Source organism: Hesperophylax consimilis, chromosome 9 (genome assembly GCF_061612785.1).
Source record: "Hesperophylax consimilis isolate HC1 chromosome 9, BYU_Hcon_1.0, whole genome shotgun sequence".
NCBI lineage: Eukaryota > Metazoa > Arthropoda > Insecta > Trichoptera > Limnephilidae > Hesperophylax > Hesperophylax consimilis.
Window position 1 is genome coordinate 15,507,761 of NC_142844.1, and position 23,271 is coordinate 15,531,031.

Below are 23,271 nucleotides of genomic sequence, written 5' to 3' on the forward strand. Positions count from 1 at the left end.
GTGATTAGAAAATAATATCTATCTATCATATCAGATCTATCATATATTTAGTTCATGCGAGATTATTTTTCTTGCCGAAATTGGATATTTGTACAGGATTAATAAACGTTGAGAGAACATAAATAGAGCAGATACGTTTATTTGTTACTTGCTTATGTTATTACTATGGTTATATAAAACGGTCAAGAGATAATGGTATAAACGATATTGTTTTGTCTAGGATTCATAAAATATTAACGATATTCTATTCGTTTTGGTATAGGTACTGAGAAAGCGAGGATTTATACTTCGTGGAAATAAATTTTATTCCCCGGTAAATACTAAACAAAGATTTTCTGATTTTTATCCAATCCTAAAATATTTCTTATTTTATATATACATATAAAACAACGGTTGCCTCTCTTTTCAGGTTTATTTATTGATCACGCAGAAATATCGGAATTCTTTAAGGCATCTATAATGATCAATGATGACGATATCTGGTCAAACGTTGTTAGCTTTTATTCGTTGTGATTGATTTTTTAACATTGGCTCCACACAAGAGGCCCTGGGAATTTCTTTTATGTCATTTTTTTACTGCCACGCAGTTGGTGGGCAGACGCATCCGCCGCTAACACTAAGACAAACCTCACCTCCGTGAACCTGGACACCCCTGATAAGTCACCAAACTTAGTGAGCCACTAAGCGTGACTTATGGTAGAGCTGTATGTTATCCAATTAAATGCTCCCGGGAGGCGATATCTATACCCGTCTCCCAAAATTGTATACATGTAATAATTAATGTAACTGACAAAATACAACAAATTAGCTTGTGAATACAACAGAAACTAATAATATTAATTATAATACAATAACGTAAAAACATTCATAAGTATGTAAAATGACAAGTACAATATAATAATATGGAAGTATGTGTAAAGATATTGTATCGTCTTATAGGAATCCTACTTCCACCGCTGCCGTTTTTAAGAAAACTCTTGAGAAGGGATCGATCAATGGGCTTGATTTAAAGAGAGAACTTTCGAACGGCCGAGCCTTTCGACGCGGTGGCTTCAGTTAACGGTAGTCTGTAGGCACTAATACTTCCACAAATCACCTGTAAAACGACCACCATTCACTGATTAGCTACGTAATCATCTTACCTCCCTCCAGTAAAGGGCTAGCGCAAAATGGTACTCAAGTATCCCTTTAAATAGGGAAGGGTCCGCAGTGGTCAGGTCCAGATCTAGATGAAGTCTTAGGGCGTCTCAGGGCGTCTTAGGGCGTCTTAGTCGACCGCGGACTTAATGGTGTGGTCGGTACATTTGGCGGTTGGTCATTCATTTAACTAAGTGTTTTCGTTTGTCTTCTGTTTGCGGTTTGGAGGAGCCAGGACTGATATGTCAGTTATTCGCTGACCAGCGTTTGATGAATTAAAAGGTAACCCACTTCAGAAGGGACATTGGGATTCAAGAAATTAGTTTCATCTCCCCTTCAAATAAATCAAAATGAAAGGCACGGTTGTAAATTCTGTGAATAATTTAGAAAACGAACACCCTTTACAGAAAACACATGGTCAATAAGATTAATCTAATATTTGTATCCCACAAGTCTTACGTACAGATTTTGAAAGACATAGAACACTGGTTTGTTGGCATTTACACTCAAATATATCTGTTATTGATAAAAGTAGTAAAAGGTCTTTGACAATAAAACGTCATGAACGCATTGTGAAGACGGTTTTTTCTTGCAGGTACCTTCCATACAATTTTTTATGCTTAAACTTTTATTTTTCATTAGGACCATTTGTTAACAGTGCATTTTTGAAGTTTTATGTATACAGATCTTAAAACCAACCTCAGTTACAGAAAAATATGTGTGTTGGAAGTAGCAAAACTCTCGAACTATGGATTGTTTAAGGTAATGTATTATTACTTACTCTAAACTTGCCTAACTTAACAGAACTGTTATTTCCTTCTGATACTATTATATGTACCAAATTATTTCAAATAAACCGAAAAAACCCACTTCCAAATAATGGGAATAATTTTCCCCGCGCTGAATGTTAACAGGCACATTTTTGCATTGTATTGTGGGTGGTGAACTTCCCTGCGATGAATGAATGATCCGCTTCGATTTTCTGCGGCGAATGATGGTTGGTAAATTTACCTATATTCATCTTGAACTGTAAAGGTACAAAAATTCGATTTTCTCAAGCTAAAACCCTATATAGCCGGATAGTAACACTAACCAGTCAGGAATGATTAACAAAAAGATATTCGGAGAATAATTACTCAATTTTATAATAACCCGTAATAAACTGCCGCTCTTGAAGTTGCGATGTCACACACAAACAGGCCGTTAACAAGGCCATGCACAATTATACGCGTGTAATAACTTCTTGTAGAAGAGTCGCACGTTAGGGACTATTATTGCGCTTGGGTGGTCCCAATCCCATCCGCTGGCGGGGTTTTCAATTGAAAAAAGGTGTTTTCCTTTCGCCCCACTGTCAGCGCGGATCGAAGGGAGGAGCGTGATTTTCCCAATAAATGTAAGTCCTCGGGGGATCGGGACACGGCAATATATCGCGCATTCGATTCCACGCTGCCACATGTGCAAACAAGTTCAATCTAAGGTAATGGAAAAGAATACTCTTACTGGAGTTAACACTTGTTCACAGGATAGGCGGTGTTACGGCCTCTACGCCGTAGAGGACAAGTTGTAGTATTTAATGCCTGTATTTAGTCCAGCGCTTTGTTTGTTGAATACTTTTGATAAGTGAAGTTCATTGAAGTGTAATAAATAAAAAACAAAATAAATTTTGAAACGCGATGAAAATAAAAGTATTTTCGTTCTTCGATTTAAATGTAATTCAGATTTACAAATGTATCCACGCAGGCGACCAAAAGAGGTAACCAATTAAATGGTAACCTATTTTTGTGCCTTATCCAAAATATCTAACGTAGCGACGCTCCTCGACTGCATGAACAGGTTTGCACTGCCAGCACATTATTGAAAAATACATTAAATTGAAAAAATATTAACTATCATTTCGAAGCACAAACGTTGCAACTCACATTTTTGGAATTTCAGAGGAAATTTATTGATATATTGCTCAAATCAATTTTATTAAAAAATTTCAACATTTAAAATGTATATAATAAATCAAGATATTTTTCATTAACCCTCCGATGGGTCTAAAGAAGGAGGTAGCGCAACACGGCGTAGTACCCCAAAAATAAATCAAGATATTTTTTACTAACCCTCCGATGGGTAATGTACTTTTACCCCTTTGGATGTGCAATGTGGTAGGCTAGGCCATATATGAGGTGTGAGCTATGAAACTAGTTTTTGATAAAGGCAGGTGTGCAAATAGTGTGTAAAAATGTGTCAATATTTTGAATATATATTGTATATGTGTACATCACTGGACAAACACTTGGTTTGTGCGGCTGGCAAGTCCTTTTTCTATCAGATTTCTGGCCAAGTCGAGTTACGTAAAAAAATATCGTAGTATACTGTGCGGCCGGTATAGCGGCAATATTCGGCCGGTATAACGATACTTGACAACTAAATCCAACACCACTAGTGCAGCTTGATTCACTTCAGCATCTAGATCGTAGTTGGTATCCGAATTGCAGACCCACCAGACCTTAATAACATATGCGATGACCTGTCCAGGTCATGTGAAAAATCATCGGCAAAAGCACCATTCAACACAGTTCGCCGAGATGTATAGTGTATTGATACCAAAAAATCTACGAAAAAAAAAGAAAATCTCGTCAGAAAATAAAAACGGCGTGTCCAGGCCACATTGCCATCGGAGGGTTAAACATTATTCAAAATAAAACATCGTTTTTAAATTTGATGTCTGAGTTTTGAACTTGAAAGTTCAGGGGTGCGAAATATTAATTAATTAACTTTACGACAGCTGTCAACAAGTTTTGTCATTATTGAAGAAATATTATTTATTATTGGCTAATGTTGAATTGATACTAAACTACCAGAAATGAGATCGTGTCAGGTGAAAGCTCTAAACTTTATGCCCATTAACAAATATCCCTTCGAACTGTAAAGTTGAAAATCTGTTAATTCTTTTCTAATTATTCTACGAAAACTCCCGACGCCTGTTCCATATTTAATTGTTCAACACAAAAATAGATTTCGACATAAAGGTGTTAAATTTTGGACTAAACCAGGCAGTAGAACAAGAAAAATGTAAATAACTTTTCAATGAAAGCATTTATATTGTGTAAAATCTAAGGATATTCTTGACAGTACAAACATTTTTTTAAAGATGTTGAATTGGTAAAAGAGTTTAAAAAAGTTATATTTTGCTGCGTTCAACTGTAGTTATGAAAAGTTCAAACGATATAAATTTATCGACATAAAAGCAATAGAGCCCCAGTCTATTTTCTTTTTTCTCGGTGTGTATATAGTTTTTGAATTTGAGTTCAGAAAGTTTTATTTCTGTTTGAACTTTGAAACGTTGACAAAACTCTGTAAGTTTTCAAGTTGCGCGCATTTTGATAGGAATGGAAATTATTTCATTGTCTGCATTCTTTGACTGTAACTTAATTTCCTGGAAATGGTAGAATATAAATCTGAAAGAACTACATTACGGATTGTAATATAAAATCAAACAAATTTTCAGTATCACACATCTCTGAAATTTATTTCGCCCTAAATTAACAATTGCTAGATTTGGTTCATTGTATTTTTACTGTCTTGTGTGTGTTTTACGGACACACTGACCGCATTTAAAAATTTAAAAAGCAAATTTAAAAGAATCAATTTTAAAAACGGTTTAACCCTAGATTCATAACCTTATCTAAGAGGAACATTATTCATAAACATTCGTCTCACAGACGACTAAATTTAAGTGACGAGTTTTGGGGTACTTGTAAATAAAATAAATAAATTAAGTATGGCACTCTTTAACATGTTTAATTAGGTAACAAAAAAAATAATAAACGAGTTAAAATTAAATTTCATCGGTACATTCCACACACATGAAGCCGCGATGGTCCATGCACATATACTTTTTGCATTGCTTGCATTGGATCCTTGTCATATGCTGTTTTTTATAATCACAATAACCACAAACCTTTTTTGAGTACCACTTGGACCAGGTGTGGCAATGGTAGGCATTTTATCTAAAACTTCGGCGATTTTCCTTTTTAGGCATCTCTTCAAAATTGGCATTTCGTGTCTTTTACGTAACCATGTCGTTATCACTGTCGGAATCTGTCGGGTCCATTTTATCTAATTCCACATGATCTTCGACATCACTGATTTCTACGTCCTTTTGCTGACTGGTAAAATCATCATCACCAGAATAAAAAAAAACCGATTCAAATAGTCATCAATTTGCCGATCATTCATTCTAAAAAAAAAAAAAAATATTTGATGTAAAATACACACAATAATACATTTTGAACGATAAAATAAGATGTAACTATAAATAATAACTCATATAGAATAATATCATATACTTACTTTTACTCTGTATAACCAGAACTCATCAAAAACAATGTTTTCAAAATAACTTTCAGTCTCGTCGAAAGTTACACTATTCATAAACATTCGTCTCTCAGACGTTCAAAGGTCTATAACTTGTCCATAAGACTTCACTGCGAGGCAAAGACACCCGCGTTACTAATGAACAAGCGATCTAGGAAGGTACTTGAGAGGTCATCATTCTATCTCTTTCACTCGAGACACTAGAAACAAATTTACGTTTTGCGCGGTCTGTGGGACGAATGGTTATGAATCTAGGGTTAATATAAGTGCGCATAAATATTTTTCTTTTAGCATCACCCATTAATTACTTAAAGTACCTTCCACAAAGAAGAAAATAAAAAGAAACGTGTACCCGGCGTTGTTGGGGGTTATCCTAAGGAGATAGACATATACCTTCATGGACTTTTCTATAGTCCTTTTTAAGATATACAATTCCGTAGTACATTATGTATCTCATAAGATTTAGCCAGCGTTAGTAATGTAGTTAGTAATATTTTTGCGACTTGATTATAAAAAATCTTCTTTATATAAACAAACCATTCAAGTATTATAAACGTAAACCTTTTGGAAGAAATTTTCTAAATGACTGTGAAAACCATACCAAAATGCGTTGCGTAGTTTAGAAGAACTAAGCGCACAAACAGATAGGGGCGAATATCGACTTTATTTTATACTATTTAGAGATAATGATATTATAATTGCAAGTCATTGACTTATTAATTTAAATACGATTTTTACGAATTTCCTATATTTTATAACCAAATCAAAACATAATCACCGTGAAAGAATCTGTTTCCAAAGTTAATCCTCGGCTCACGGGTAACTTTTATTTATCCAGCATCTGTATCCTCGTCACGTGACCGCAATAAAAAGAAGCCTCTGCAATTATCATTCTGTTCTTCTTGCAGAACGTGTGCTGCTGGCTACAGTCACGGCCGTAAGAACATTTTGCGGAATATTCTGCAGAACGGATCGGCAACCAGCAAAACCAGCGCAATGAACAGCGAGAGCACTGATGAAAAATATTACAAAAAAAATTATAACGTAATATATAATAAATTGTCACTGAAGACTATTCATAATGTATAAATTTACAAGTGCATCTTTTAACAAATGAATTTATTATTTTACCGTATTTACATTTTATTTTATTTTTTTTAATTTTTTCAAAGCATAATAAAAGTTTCGTGTAGATATGAAACGATTTTCGCTGATGCGATAAGAATGTTTTCTTCCTATTATCAAATTTATATGCTTAATAAAAAAAAATTAAATAACAATTTAATCATAAGCAATTAATTTACTAGGAAATTCGTGTGTCGAGATGTGCAGCTTTACAATAATATTAAATTATTTAAAAAAATATACGTGCACTTTATATAAAATTGAAAATATAAACCTACGAAAGTATTACAAAAATAAACTTTTAAGTTGATTACAATAACATTCTATTGCCCTATAAATATTAAATAATAACAGTGTTGGATTATCAGCCACACTTACACGGTGACCAATAAATTAGACAAATTTACAGTCCACAAAAAAGGAAGAATGAAATACCTCAATTTCACCTAGTTGCGATTATGTTATGATATAATTCATTTCGTAAAACAGAAGGCCTCTAGCAAATAATTAAAACATTAACGATCAAAACAAAAAAACAAAAAAAAAGATTTAAGTAAATCACGATAATTAAATTGATCACGCACGTAGTAGATGCCTTACAATTGGGAGATCCGACATTAACAGAAAAAGTTTAAATATTGTAAAGGCAATCACCATAATATTATCAAGGTTCCCATAGATGCGATTCTGAAATACATGTGTATACGAATATAATTTAAAATATATATTTTTCGTGGACCAAAGGTGAGTGAACCCTGGTTTAGAAGGTAGAAGTTACATCTGGGGAGATTAGCCTGAATGCGTCTGGCTTCCGACATTATGACCGGAATAAATGTGCACCGAATCTGGCATCCATTGTGTCTAATGAAGTACGAGAGTATTGTACCCATTTGAATATGGTATTTTTTGGAAGCTTTTCTGAGAAAGAGATTTTTTTAAAGTATACATAAAAATAATTGGTATGAGATGTCTTCCCTTTTATAATTCGTAACTAACTAAATACGTAGATAGGTAACCCATATCTAAGATTTGTACACACATGGTAGACGTCTTTCGCAAAATTTTAATGGGTAGTTCTTACTATACGAAACCAACAAGTCAACACCTCGGTTGTAGACCGACTTTCTAGCTATTGAATTTCCTCTCTCATACAATTTGACTCTTCAATACCCGGTCCAATCTTTCGTACCATTAATCTCAGAAAACCCTTATTACAGAAAAAAAACTTTTTTGCTTTACAATATGGAGATGGTAAAATAATCAGTTAATTTGAGTAATCTAAAAGTATGTTGCCTGTTGTATGTTGATGATTCGGAGCTGATTCCTAATAGCATGGAATATCTACAGTATCTCGTGTCTAGGATGAACGAAGTATGTATGAAGAATGAGTTAATGATAGATGTAAGTAAGTTTAAAGTCATGGTGTTTGAAAGAGAAAGTACGAAAACAGTGTTCAAAATAGATGTTTTATTTTTATTTTTATTGAATATACAAACACATTACAATAATTTATAAATGTAGATATTTCGAGGCTGATTGCGAAAAAATTAGAATTTTTTAACGAAAACTGCCCAACTCAATTGAGAAATTATTTCTCGTGTTTGAGTTGGGGAGTGTTGAGAGTCATTATGGTGAATGAGGAATTCTTGGAGCAGGTGGATGAGTTTGTGTATTTAGGAAGTATCTTTACGAGAGATGGGAAGGCTGACAGAGATATTGAAAAAGGGTAAATGCAGATAACTCCATTAATGGAAGACTGAACGCAATTGGCGCTAACAAAAAAATGTCCAAAGAAGCGAAGCTAGCAGTCCACAATGGAATGATGGTACCTACCCTGATTTACGGCAGTGAGGCATGGAATTGACAGAGAAAGGATGAAAGTAGACTGAATGCTATAGAAATGAGATCCCTGAGGCGCATGCGTGGTAAAACCGTGTATGAACGTGTTAGAAATGTGAAGATCCGCAAAGAGTGCAAGGTTGATGTAAGCGTAATGAGTAAGATTAAGAAAGGGACGCTTAGATGGATTGTGCATGTAGAGCAAATGAGCGAAGAAAGGAGTGTAAGGAGAATGTATGACGCAAATGCGATTGGTAGCAGAAGTCGAGTCAGACCGTGTCAAGAGTATGTATTAGACGATGTGTAAATGTGAATGAGGCAAGAAGTATGTGCAAAGACCGACTTGTTATAGCGGTCCGTCCTCGCTGCCTAGTTAGTTATTTCTTTAATTTTTTAAAATATATTTGTAGCCGATTTTTCAACTCATCTTTATATAAATTAACGTTCATTACCAGCACCAGTTCCCAATGCCTTTTTTCTGAATTAACGATTATTTTTCATACTTCCAACTTTTACCATACTTATCATAAATCATCACGTTTAGGGGTCTGATATTGTACCCGATATTAAACGCTACAAACCTAAAATACGACGTAAACAAAAGAAAATGATTTTTCGTTCGACCCAGATAAACTACATCGAAGTCTCATTATTCCACGAGTGCGACCCAAGTAATGCTACGTAACATGGCGTGGAAACTTTCATATGCCATAATAACCGACATATCGAAACAATTTCGTCGGAAAATATGACCGTTTATGCGTCGTAAACAAAGTCCGCTTGGTCCGTCCCACAAAATGACCACTTTGCGTTGAGTACGTAGCTATTCTGAGGCACTATTCAGCAGCATTTTATCGTTGTTTGTGCCCGTCGCTTGTCTATGCCTGATATATTATATATATCACCGGGTTATTGTTTATGGTGGGAAATGCATCGAAGGGTGGACGGTGGAGAAATGATGGTTTGCATTTGGATGTTGAACAACACGACCGTGTTTCAAAGTATTGTTCCAACCTCGATGCTTTTTGAAACTGAAGCACATTCATTTTTATATTTTTCTTTCTCTTTATGTGACTGTTTGGCAAATAATAACATATTTTATATTCATTCAGTCTTGAGTGATAAATCTAAAGGGAAAACTATGGGGAAAACACTAAACCACCTTTGTTTAGGGTTACTTTTATTTTTATGACACGCAACATTAGATATGCAACATTTAAAAATACTGTGTAATAAAACATATCTAAGATCTATATAAATATTTACCGTAATCCCCGTAGAAGGGAGACAATTTTTTTAAATCACAAAGTATTCCTACTGTTGGTACCCAAGATGTTCCTTCCAGAACTGACAGTATAAAAATATAAATTTCCAAAATCGTCTTTTGAAAAATACTGTTGTCTTTTTTAATATTTATTAAACAAGCATAAAAACAACGTACCTCTAAAATGTTATATAAGCGCCGAGAAAACAACATTTATGCTAGCGCTTGGAGATAGGTAACTGAAATTGACAGGATTTAGATTTAAATTTCCAGCAACACAAATCTTGTTGCAAAATAACCAATAAAACCGGCACTATCGTCTATAAGGAAAAGGAAAGAATTTAAAATTTGAACGAATACACAAACTCAGGAAAGCTCACCGGTTTTATTTGTGTTTAAAATTTTTATGTACACATTCGGTTGCATCCGAACTGAAGACAATGTTGTAAATATTCATCAATTTGGTTGGGTTCAAGTTGTATCTTCCAGACCTGTAAGACGTTTTCTCCTGGAGGATAAGTTGTATTTTCTAGGACGATTCGCGTTACCGTTTGGAAGAAAGTTGTGGCTATAATGAGTTTTCTAGTGTAAACAGGATTGATGAGCCGTGAATTCTTCCAAGAGAATAATATATTTTATCCCGCTCGTTGGGCATTCATGAACCAAAGATAGTTTCATCCCGTCGATGAAATTCACGATAAAGCGTTTATACGCGAAAGGGGCATCAAATTTATTACTTGTTTATTCCAAATATTTTCTATTATTTTTTATACATAGTCAGCGGTCACTGAGTGATAAGCGACGGTTATATAATGATGCTGGAAACATTGTTATTGTTATTGCTGCCACAATGGGCCCATATAATTATAAACATTGGTGTATGCTTCACAGTATATTGATGTTGGCAAAAAGAAAACGTAAGATCAATCTGAACATAATAATATTAGATAACAAAGAATAACACGAAAGATATGTAAATTTTAGTACAACCTAACTATTTCCAGCTAGCCACATAATAATAATAATAATAACAACAATAATAAGAATAATGACGTCGAACTGAAAAAATAACAGAAAACACAGATTTAGAAAATGAGATCAAAAGAATTTGGCGTTCTCAGACTGTAAAAATATTACCATTTGTTATTTCGGCTACTGGTGTTACACCTGGCTCTCTCATTCAAAATTTAGGCGTATTAGATCTGTCAAAGAATTTATATATAAAAATGCAAAAATCAGTAATTTTAAATACATGTAGGATTACGAAAGATTTTTTAGATATTTATATTGAGGTATCAGTAGGATTTATAGGTCCAATTAGAAGTTCTACCGAGCCGAACCCTCTGATATGAAAATATTGTCTCTGAAGTCGGTGAATTATTTTCCCGTTTGATCTCCGGTGATTTGACGTGTTGTTCTTGTATTGTTTTGTATTTATTATGCTTATATAATGCACTTGCATAATGTGGATAGACTAGATGATCATTTGTGGAAAAGTGTGTGGAAAGGTTTAGTTTTTCCTGTGGGGAAGATTTAACCCGGACATAAAGTCGGAAGAAATCGAACTTAAGCTTAATCAGAGGCGGGGCACCATCGAACCGGAACATTTAACCAAGTTGCGCAGTGCTCGCCTCGCCTCGTCGGGCTTCGACGGAGGCCCCCGCGGACGGGGGCAACCTGATAGATGTCACATTGTTTAGAGAGCCTTTTGACTTGCGGAACTCACATCACGTATCACCGTCCAATTTGACTAGGCGGGTTACGGCCTTGTTATCATGTGGATGGTAGCATCGCACCACCGGCCGATCGACCGAGTGCGTGTACCAAATGTCCAAAACTGCCGTTCCTCTCGTACTGAGCAGTATTACTATCGCAATGATCGGTCATCAGTAGGGTAAAACTAACCTGCCTCACGAAGGTCCAATAAAATTAATATATATATTTATATTTATCTCTTCTTTTATTTGTAACAGATGGATATAATGATATCCTCACTGGAATCTCCCATTCGGAAAACTTCATTTTTATATTATTTAGGTTTACTAGTATGGATAATATGAAGAAATAATAAATAAATTATGTCGAGTTTTTTCTGAAACTATTATAAATATGTATATAAAATGGTGCTTTTTTAGTGAAGTTGAGTAGTTTCAGTTTTAGTCTGTATTTGGTGCCTGTATATTAAACTTCCCTATTTTTTGCTTACAGCTTTTTTATTTGAAATTTTAGTATTTTAAAATTATTGTAAGTTTTTAATGGATTTTGGTGTAGAGTTTAGTAAAGGAAGCTTTTTTTCTCAAACGTTGAATTTGTAATTGCTTATTGGATAGGTTTTTGACCACGAGATCTAGTGTTTGTATAATTTTTTATTTTTTATTTGGTACAATATTTTTTTACATTTCAAAGTTTTCCAGTAATGTTGGCCTCACTGGGTGGCTTGCCCATGCTGATAAATGCATTATAAGTGTTAATTGTTATTTATTTTGTTTTGTATTTATGAATGTGAAAGAAAATTGTTTAAGTACACTTATTTAATTGACAGAGAATTAAGTATATTGTTATTTGCACTGCCCCATAATTACATCACGAAACCAAACCATATTAGAAATATAAATATGGTTATCAAAACAGAAGACAAGTACACTCCTCGGGATCACAACAGCGCCCTGGCCCCGGCTATCATTCCTGACCAGCGCTCCTCACGCGCCTAGAGCTTGCGATAACTTCGCCGGTCTTTGCCTCGGCCCCGCGGCATCGTCGCCGGCCTGCACCTCCCGTACATTTGCCGACCAGGTCCATCGCACCTTCGGCTACCTTATTCACACTGGAGTATTCGGAAGACTCTATGTCTTCACGGTGTCGACTCACTGACCACCGCCTCGACAACTCCATCGCCGTCATCGCCGTCTACACCTGGTGTCATCCTCATCGGTCAAGAGTCATCTCCCAACTGTGCAACTCTACTGACTCAAAATAAACGCTGTGATACAACAAAACTAGATACCCAAAATTCTACAGCTTCTTAACAAAAAAAAAAAATAATCATTAAACATAATTAAGTTTTTATTCATCCAGTACACCATTATGTAAGCTAGGGACCCGTTAAAATGATTTAAATGTAATCATTTGTGTGGATACTTACAGAAGTTTGTAAAAATTATAAACACGAAAATCATTCGTAAGAATAAAACAGGAAAATTTCTTGATACCGATCTATTAAAAAAAGTTTCCTTGTTTGTTTTCTAGACAAACGTGTGAAGAATTACCCTCAATAAAAAAAAAACCAAAGCTTAGCACGCTTGTTGTGGGCATCATTTTAGTTACCTGACTAAACCATACCGTGGCCCGCAGGAAATATTGCCGTGAATAATGCGCGCCCTCCATCACAACCAACAAAACGTAAAGTAACGTGTAAGTAAACAGTCTACGTGATACTTTTTAACCGCGAATTTATTTTGTCGCCGAGTCAAAGGAACGTCCCCTATTATTTATACACGAGGTATGGCAACCCTTAGCGCCATTATTATTATTATATTCTCGTAAAGAGTGGCTCGGTAAGGGGCACCCCCACCGCTTGTTGTAACTTTTTACGAGCCTTCATCTTCTAAACAAGCGTCGTCTTCCTCGGAGCCCATGCGAGCGAGGAGACGTTTTTTCTTCTCCGTGTAACAAAAGTCATCAGCGACGTAATCGCGTGAAATGAGTCAGATTGTGGACGTGACCCGTGTGTCTCCTAACTGTTATGTTCTCCCATTAGTGGCAACTTTGTTGCTTATTTCTTAAATATTTGGGATTTGCGAGCTTACCGGGGTTGCTTATTGAACGACCGAGGACGTTACATAAATACCAAATATCTCATATGGTTCTGATATAGGCCTTCGTTAAATGCTTACCAAAATGTTACTACTTTCTTTTTTCACATTTATTGTTCATCGTGTGCGGTATTACGATATATATTTTGTGTTATGATACCGCATATGAGTTATCACCACTGAAATTATGTTTGAAGGTAGGAAATGGGAAGAACAATGTTGCAAAGTGCTTGATTATTCAGATCTGTTAAGTCAACAAAATAAAAAATGGGATTTTAGAAGGAAGATTCTTACAAGGATTATATTGTGACTGCCTTATATTCTGGAACGACGCGAGCAGATAGGTACAGTATAATTTATAAATCTATGTAAATTATTAAATAACCAATCTAAATTAAACACACTTTTATTTAGCAGCGTTGGGTTTCTGACCCGCGTTGTCAGCTCCGCCACGGAGCTCATCAAATATCTAATTTTAATAATAATAAATACGATTTATGAAACGCTTTTCAGCCAATGTCGTAATGGTTTATAAACATCTATGGCCTTTCCGAATTGATAATAAACACGAAATTTAAACGCATTACAAAACTAACGGCACCGGACCCTTTATCTTTGTAGTTTTTTTTTCCATTCTAAAAAAGTATTTTTTTGTCTAGAACTTAGGATAGCAGTTTAGTTACAATAAAAACTTAATGTCGTTAGAGATACGTCGTTAGGGACCGTGGCAAACGACACGTTTTTCTTAAGATTTATAAAAAGGGAGAAAATAGAGTAAAGGTTTTACTCGAAGAAAAATAATTCATTGTTTATTCGACAGACCAAACTATATTTTCACAGAGGAAAATCTTGTTTGTTCTAGGGACTGTTGTTTTTCATGTTTTATGCTAACTTCACGAAAATATGAAAAACCTCGAAAAGAAGGAAACAGACGTAGAGTAGTTTTGAACAAATTAATAAAGAAATTCGAAAATTTTGTACATTGTAAAGGAACGCGCAATCCCAGGAAGCAAATTGCTTTTTGCTAAAATAATTAACAAATTCAAAATAAACCAACTAAACGTCAACATATTGAGTCTGTTATATAGAATGCTTTTCATAACAAAGAACTTTCAAGGCTTTCTTTGTTTCTATCGTGAAGTAAAATGAGAAGCACCAATGAAAAATTTCAGTGAAAATATTACCTTATCGAGGAAAGCAATCACTTTGTGGCCGGCAAAAGTTACTTTGTTCTTTACCACTTTATTAGAATTTATACAATCCGTCAAATTGTTTCAATTATATCCTAACAGAATTATTGAAAACTTATTATTATTATAAAGTTTGTGATAATACCCCCCTGAAGATGGTCAAGATATAAACAAAACTACCTAGGTACTTAATTTAATAAATAAGTGATTAAAAAAAGTAACCTTTCATTTAAGAAAAAATATTACTTTAAAAGTTATTCATACGGAAACAGGAACGTCAATTATAAATATAATACAAATTAGTTTACTGTTGCTATGTTTGTACCTAGGTAGTTGTTCTTAAATTGATTAAAAAACCCTCAAATCTAAATGCTTCGGCTCTGCTTTAACGCAATACTTTTCAAGGAGAGATTAATAAATATGTGATGTCATGTTTTGTAAATTCCCTTTCGGCACTCGCTTCTAATTGAACCCTTGATTACGAGTTTTATTTTTGAAACAGTAAACTTTAATACGAAAATATTTATTATATAAAATAAATAGTGGCTTCTATTTTAGATGGTTAGTATTAAAACAAAAATTATTTAAATTATTTATTATTTTAGATAGGATTAGAATCTCAGGAGCAAATAACGTAGGCTGGGTCGTATTTTACCTTAATTATATTGTTATACAATTACTAGAAAGTGTGAGATTATACCATTGCCGAGGTTAGTTGCTCATTTGCTTAATTATACTATTACGTTAGATTCGTGTATAAATCTCTTTCTACCCCTTTACAAGGAGATACACGCCTTGTAACACCCTCGTTGCCTGTCCTTTATCGCTACAGCAGGGAAGTGGTGTTAAATGTGTTAACCCTTCGCGTTATATTATTGTCATGTTGTGAAGATAGTTAATTTAAACAAATATTAGTGTACCTTCCTATATAAATGCAAATGAAGGGAAGAAAACGTTAAAGTTGGTGTTTTTTAAAATCTTAAAAAATGGCCTCCTTTTTCTGGTGCCCTCTCATATCGGAGGTTGGATATCATTAAGGTACTCTTCACCCTGCAGGGTGAAGCCCTTAAAATCTATTTAGTAAAAGTAGAGTTTATTCTGTGAAAATATTGCGACTACTTCTAAAATAATTTCATGACATTACTTTCTATGCAAAGATCATTTGGTAAAGCTTAAACTGAGTGATCAATAAAACCGGAGAAAACAACAATATAACTTTTCAGGGCTGTACCGTTACTCAACCGGATCAGATCGAACATAATTAAAGCTCGTACATGTTAAAGTTTAACACAGGAAATCTGTCAGTTCTTTCTTTGTGCTTAGGAAATGAGAGAGTTTAACAAACTTAGGTAAAAAAATACATTTAGCATTAAATGGAGAGTGTCTCATTATTACCTTTAAAATCGACTTGTCTTTAAAACACATATTTAGACAAATTTCACCATTTGATCAGAATCAACAAAGTCAGCTCATTATCAAGTCTTGACGTCTGGAGTGAACATTGGTCCACCCAAGATGTTCGCAGCTTCGCGCCTCGCGGGGGATCATTATCACTCCGCGCAGTTCATCACGGACTTATCCCCTTATCTCGCCCCACCCCCATCCCCTCGGGGTAAATGGGGGACGGGGGCTCTAAGCCCCGCAGGATTTGGGGCCCACTCGTTCTTAAACCAGAGTCGGAGGAAGCGGAATGAAGACACAGTGAAAGGGATCAATTAGCAATAATATGTTGCGAAACGTTTCAAAATAAACCGGGAACAGCGTACTCGCTGTTGAGGGATTGGGTGATTAAGACTTGAGTTGTTTTGTTTGCTAAGTGAACGATGTTTGTCATAGCTGAACATATATGGTCTGGACGTAGCTGATAAACTCTACTACTTATCCAGAATCAGTTCGTCAACATAAAACAATACTTTGCAACTATTATCAAATAAATATTTTACGCTTACACTCCCAATGCTATATGGATTATTTTTTTTTTCTTAATTTATTTTTCATCTAAAAACATCAAATATCAGTAAGTATTGGACAGTTAGGGTCGGTGTGGAGGATAGACAAGTGACGACATGAGATTTTTTTTTTTGATTTTGAAAAAAAAAAATTATAAAATGTCATCGGAGACCAAAACTTCATGAATATGTTTACTACAAATAAAGTCAGAAATTACTGGTTGATACTTCTCTTAACCCTTGCAGGTATTATATCGTTCAATATTATGTTACCAAAAGATTTTTTTTGATTATTCGTATATAAAAAGCACACACAACCACTCTACATACCAATAATAAAATCAAGTTTACTTACACATTCATCAGAACATCTGTTCAAAGAATTTAAAGTCAGAAAACTAAAAGCGTAATGTTACATCTGTACATAATATTAAAACTTAACATCTGCTTTGGGAGATAATTTTGAACTTATTTTGTATTTTTTTAAATATTTAGTACTTCTAGAAATTTTAAATTTAAACATCCATGTATTTACAAAGCTATATGAATTCCTATATCAGAAAATACAACCTTGTATCATACATAGTCACTCTTTAACGTCGCTAGTTCTGGTATAAAGGCTTATTTATGCTCGTATGTTTGGGTAAGCAGGCTGCGGGAAGCAGGAAGGCAAGTTGTAACGGGTTCATTAGCGAGGAGTGTAGAATTGATGTCTGACTTTGCAGCGGAAAACTGCTTTGATTTACTTTGCCCGCTGTGTGTGTTGATTAACAACTAAATCCCACGCTTTTTGAACGACGGCTTCCGGGCTGCGTTCTGGGTGAAATGTCCAAAGGGTAAATTTTGTCTCAATCCTTTTGTTAAATATTTATTTACGTCATAAAGTATATTACTACGGGCAATTTTTCACAAAAAAGAGTAATTTACTAGACAAAACATTTATTTTATTTCAGCACTTAACTTATTGGTAAAGCACCATAATATAATTTATTTTGTTTCGGTTTGTTTATAATTTCCTAGTATTTTAAATAAGTACCTCAAAGATTGTGTTTCATGCCTCTATGTATTTATAACAAATGGCAAATAAAATATTTAAAAAAAAAAATTGTCATTATGATTTTCGGTGTTTCTTACACCGAATTGAATAATTTCTTCTCCTCACCACGATATAACAAATTGTTTGATATGCCATCTGATAAGAGAATAATCTGCTGTCCATATTGCATGGGCCAGACAAAGCCTTACTATTGCAGGAAGGGATCTCCATCAAGGTAGTGGACGTTTTTATTATACGTTTAGGCAATTCTTGACCATAATCTTTGAGGTGAGAATGCTGCGTGATAATTTGTAAGTTGTTATATTTATATTTAGGGTGTATAGCCCGCCTCTGTTGGAGCTATTTACACGCTCCAACACTCATAATACATAAACTATTTACACGCTCCAACACTCATAATACATCAACTATTTACACGCTCCAACACTCATAATACATCAACTATTTACACGCTCCAACACTCATAATACATAAACTATTTACACGCTCCAACACTCATAATACATCAACTATTTACACGCTCCAACACTCATTATACATCAACTATTTACACGCTCCAACACTCATAATACATCAACTATTTACACGCTCCAACACTCATAATACATAAACTATTTACACGCTCCAACACTCATAATACATAAACTATTTACACGCTCCAACACTCATAATACATAAACTTTTATGATCGCGAATTAAAAATCCTAATTGAGTTATAATTACACTTTGGTATATCTACGATTTATTCAAATAACGTTACATAAGTTATTATATTCAATTTAGATTTGTGATGAAAGTAGGGAGAGTTTTTCTTTATTATTTATTTTCAAATCAGTGTAAGTTAGAACATTATCACTTCTTTTTTCTTTCTTTTTAGACTTTGAAAAGTGTTATTCTAATTTTTATTAGGAAAATAAATGGCGACTTGAGAAAAATTGTCTCGAAACAGTGTAAAAGCAATAAAGATTAGAATAATAATACTATTGGGTTTTTCGAAAGTGTGTTAAACGAGGGGTTAATTTCAGAAAAAAAAATGATTGCAGATTTTATATCGAGACAGGACGTCAAATAACACAAATGGAGGGAGATTTTTATAATATGTCAAAAAACAGTAGAAACAAGGGTGAGATTTTATACGATGCATTTCATCAAAAAAACTGTAGCAAAATATGAACCCACCCATATTTCACTATGTGATCAAAAAATTTTTGTAAAAATCTTAAAGAATCCCACCCTTGTAACAAAGTAAAAAAGCTAGTAAAAAATATTTATAGCCGTAACGGTTTCATTGATTCCAAGAGAATTCTTAGCTACTGTGGTTTTATTTTTTTTTTAAATATTTATTATATTTATTTTTTTATATTATTCATATTATAAAAATGCATTATTTATACTGATTTTTTAATTTTTTAAATGGAAAATGTTGAAAAGAACACAATAATTACCCCGCATCAACTGTAAACCCAATCAGCATGGAAATCGCCCCCTTTATTTCCGCACAAAATAAGTGTAATATTATGACAACCTTTCCTATCTCTTCCTTGACTCGCCTTCTCATTTACAAATCCCTGTTCTTCTTGAGCTACCTAATAGCGAACATTTGATATTCATACCATTCTCCGCTATTATGGACCAAGCTTTAACTGGTTCTTCAATTGACGTTTATTTGGCAATGTGATCTCATTTAATACCCACTATACAGAGTAAATGTGTTGTAACTTATGCTTTTACAAAGCAAATTTACATTATTTTTCAGCAAAAATTAGATTCCTAAGGCGTCAACGTGATAAAACTATGAATTAAAGGCCAATGGAAAGGTATTGAATAAAATGAAGTAAAGGACGCTTAGATGGTTTGAATATAGTATATAATCACGAGTAATAATCTAAACTAATCACTGTGGTCGGAAAACGCATGTCCAAAACAGAAATATGGGGAGTTTCACCATATCTGTCTACCACATGGATAAATGGTTATTAAGTTATTATAATCACACATTGTAAAAAAATCATTCATAAATGTTAGTCCATGCTATTAAAACAATATATATTAAGTAGTTTTATCATCGTGAGTACCTTCCTATGGTATGACGGCCCCCGTGGTCGAGGAGTAAGACTCTTGACTATGACTTTTACTGAATTTTATTTAATTATTATGTGTTCTTTCACAATTAATTCATTTGAAATAATATATTGAAGGTAGATATACTCTCAGTATCGCCCTGATGAAACCACCATTCAGATTTGAAACGTTGCTTGAAATAGCTTTAGTCATATTTGGGATGGTCTCGATCACAATAGCCAGGTACTTCCTATATCAGATGGTTCGGAACATTGGGACTCTTGTAGAAATGATATTTTCATTGAAAAAATATATTTTCAGTAAATCAAGAAATAAAAAAGAAAATTTATTGCTGTGTTTTTATGAGTAGATCAAAACAAAATTAACGAGGTTTGGCAGTTAGGCAAAAAAGCCCAATTAACATAAAATAAGCTAAAACGTTAAAGCCTATCAAAACAGTCTTATTATCTCCAAAAGTTGGTTTAACAAACCCACCCCCGTGACATTACGCGGTATGTAAGTGCATGTAATTTCCGTCGGAAGTGGGCGTAATGTGGGAAATTTCCACAATCTTATACCCCCGACAAGACGCGATTATTTCTAGAAGTCGATTACATCTCGAGCCGTGGTTCGTTCGGATTCCATTTGGAGACAGAATCAGACCCCAAGTAAAAAAAATAAAACTTTAGATACAGCACCAAAAGCTTCGCAGAACCAAATGGTTTTTCTTTTTTATAAAATGCATCTCGATGGAGAGACGGTAAGGGCCAAATCTCAATTGCACATTTGCATATTACTTGAAAGTTTTCTACACGAGTGTAACCGAGCTTGGGCAATTATTCGGAGAAAAAATATGCATTTGTGGCGGTGTTAGAAGTTCGAGAGATAACCAGAGTCGAATAACCAGAAATAAATATAAACGCCATGGTTTTTTAAAAAAAAAATGGGTGTGTCAAGCCTACGCAAGACAGAAGTGAAACTTCTAGTATTCTTCTCTCTCTCTCTTTTCATTTCATTCTCTCTTTTTTTCTGTCTATTGACATATTTATAAGTAGCATGTGATAAAAAAAATTAAAAGTTATAAAAAAAGAAAAAAAAAATTAGTTAAAGCGGGGATCGAACCTCGGTTCTTCACGACCACAGTCGTGCGCTCTGCCTGTAGACAGCGAAGATGAGTTAGGAGAGTGAGTTAAACTAGGTATATAATATTAGCTAGGCTCCTATAGCGAAATGATCCCGTTTTTTCGTCACGGTCATGAGTCGGTTTTACTCCGGTCCTCGAAATTGCATGACGCGCGTAAAGAAGTTTCACTTCAAAAAATTCCTGCAAAGTTATGGATGTAATTACGATCTTTTTCAAGCGCGTATGTAATGATTATTTTTATCAACGTCGCATACACCTTGCTAATGTTTTCAGTATTATTAGGGCTTTTTTATACTAATTTTCATATATTTATTGGCAGGTAGAGTAGAAATTAATATTGTTTAGCGTTTGCCAACGACCATACCATGTTGAACACACCGGTTCTCGTCCGATCACCGAAGTTAAGCAACATTGGGCGCGGTCAGTACTTGGATGGGTGACCGCTTGGGAACACCGCGTGCCGTTGGCCCATTTTTTATGGTAATTTCATGTTTTTTTTTATTTTTTTATCGTTACTATCATTAATAATATCATAAAATTCTTTAACTTTTCAAGTATGCTACAGGCCTAAAATATTACTTAGTGGATTGATATTATGGTCAACCATTGAAAAAAAAAATTCCTGCAAAGTTATGGATGTAATTACGATCTTTTTCAAGCGCGTATGTAATGATTATTTTTATCAACGTCGCACACACCTTGCTAATGTTTTCAGTATTATTAGGGCTTTTTTATACTAATTTTCATATATTTATTGGCAGGTAGAATAGAAATTAATATTGTTTAGCGTTTGCCAACGACCATACCATGTTGAACACACCGGTTCTCGTCCGATCACCGAAGTTAAGCAACATTGGGCGCGGTCAGTACTTGGATGGGTGACCGCTTGGGAACACCGCGTGCCGTTGGCCCATTTTTTATGGTAATTTCATGTTTTTTTTTATTTTTTTATCGTTACTATCATTAATAATATCATAAAATTCTTTAACTTTTCAAGTATGCTACAGGCCTAAAATATTACTTAGTGGATTGATATTATGGTCAACCATTGAAAAAAAAAATTCCTGCAAAGTTATGGATGTAATTACGATCTTTTTCAAGCGCGTATGTAATGATTATTTTTATCAACGTCGCACACACCTTGCTAATGTTTTCAGTATTATTAGGGCTTTTTTATACTAATTTTCATATATTTATTGGCAGGTAGAATAGAAATTAATATTGTTTAGCGTTTGCCAACGACCATACCATGTTGAACACACCGGTTCTCGTCCGATCACCGAAGTTAAGCAACATTGGGCGCGGTCAGTACTTGGATGGGTGACCGCTTGGGAACACCGCGTGCCGTTGGCCCATTTTTTATGGTAATTTTATGTTTTTTTTTATTTTTTTATCGTTAACATCATAAAAAATTTTATATCATTCTTTAACTTTTCAAGTATGCTACAGGCCTAAAATATTACTTAGTGGATTGATATTATGGTCAACCATTGAAAAAAAAAAAGGCGTTAAAAACAAAAAAATAATGTGCGATGGCCGAGAATCGAACTCGGATCAACTGCTTGGAAAGCAACTACGCTGACCATTACACCACCAACGCCAGTTGTCGAGATGAGCTAAGAAGCATTTATATTTTACTTCAAAACTTTGACTAGATCAAATGAACTTTAATCGGTCCCGCATTTTCGTTTCGGTCATGAGTTGGTTTTACTCCGGTACTCGAAATTGCATGACGCGGGTAAAGAAGTTTCACTTCAAAACTTGAGCGATTAGACTTCCATAGGTGCAATAGTGCAATGAAACTATTGAAATCTTTAAGCATTCAACTTGAAGTAAAAAATAGTAATTCAGGCAATCGAAATTACGTTTTTGGCTTTTATATGAATCTGAAAAGGTTTGTGGATTAATTACAGTTTGTGACCTATTTTTAGGAAAATCTGAAGTTTGTAATATTTCGTATAATAATATTACGTAGCTTTTTGTATTTAAAAAATATCAAGTTTTTGAACGTCTTGTATTGTATTTGCTTTTCTTGGCTCTCCAATTTGCAAATAGTTTATTGGAATTCGATCATACATTTTGAATTTGAATAACTGTAGTGTTTAGTTTTGTAATAATTACGTAGATTTATTTGTTTTATCAAAATTAATTTTGTTTATAAATATGGAAGTTTACTGCCTATTTTTGTCTGTCGCATTAATGTCTCGAGAATGGAATACTAGCTATGTTTTTTTTTAATTATAGTTTTTCTGTAAAATTAAGTTTTTCAATAATCGATGGCAGATAACAATAACGCAATAACAATCAGGTGGTGCACGGTGAGTAGGT

General features: G+C 34.2%; 3 non-coding genes across 3 annotated transcripts; all 3 read left to right on the forward strand.

The window, feature by feature from the left end:
• Nucleotides 1–21,293: 21,293 nt before the first annotated feature.
• Nucleotides 21,294–21,412, forward strand: LOC149420962 (5S ribosomal RNA). Its single transcript, XR_016302665.1, has one exon. It is a non-coding gene; the product is annotated as a 5S ribosomal RNA (ribosomal RNA).
• A 323-nt stretch (nt 21,413–21,735) lies between these two features.
• LOC149420963 (5S ribosomal RNA) lies at nt 21,736–21,854 on the forward strand. Its single transcript, XR_016302666.1, has one exon. It is a non-coding gene; the product is annotated as a 5S ribosomal RNA (ribosomal RNA).
• Nucleotides 21,855–22,177: 323 nt separating this feature from the next.
• LOC149420964 (5S ribosomal RNA) lies at nt 22,178–22,296 on the forward strand. Its single transcript, XR_016302667.1, has one exon. It is a non-coding gene; the product is annotated as a 5S ribosomal RNA (ribosomal RNA).
• The last annotated feature ends 975 nt before the right edge of the window (nt 22,297–23,271 follow it).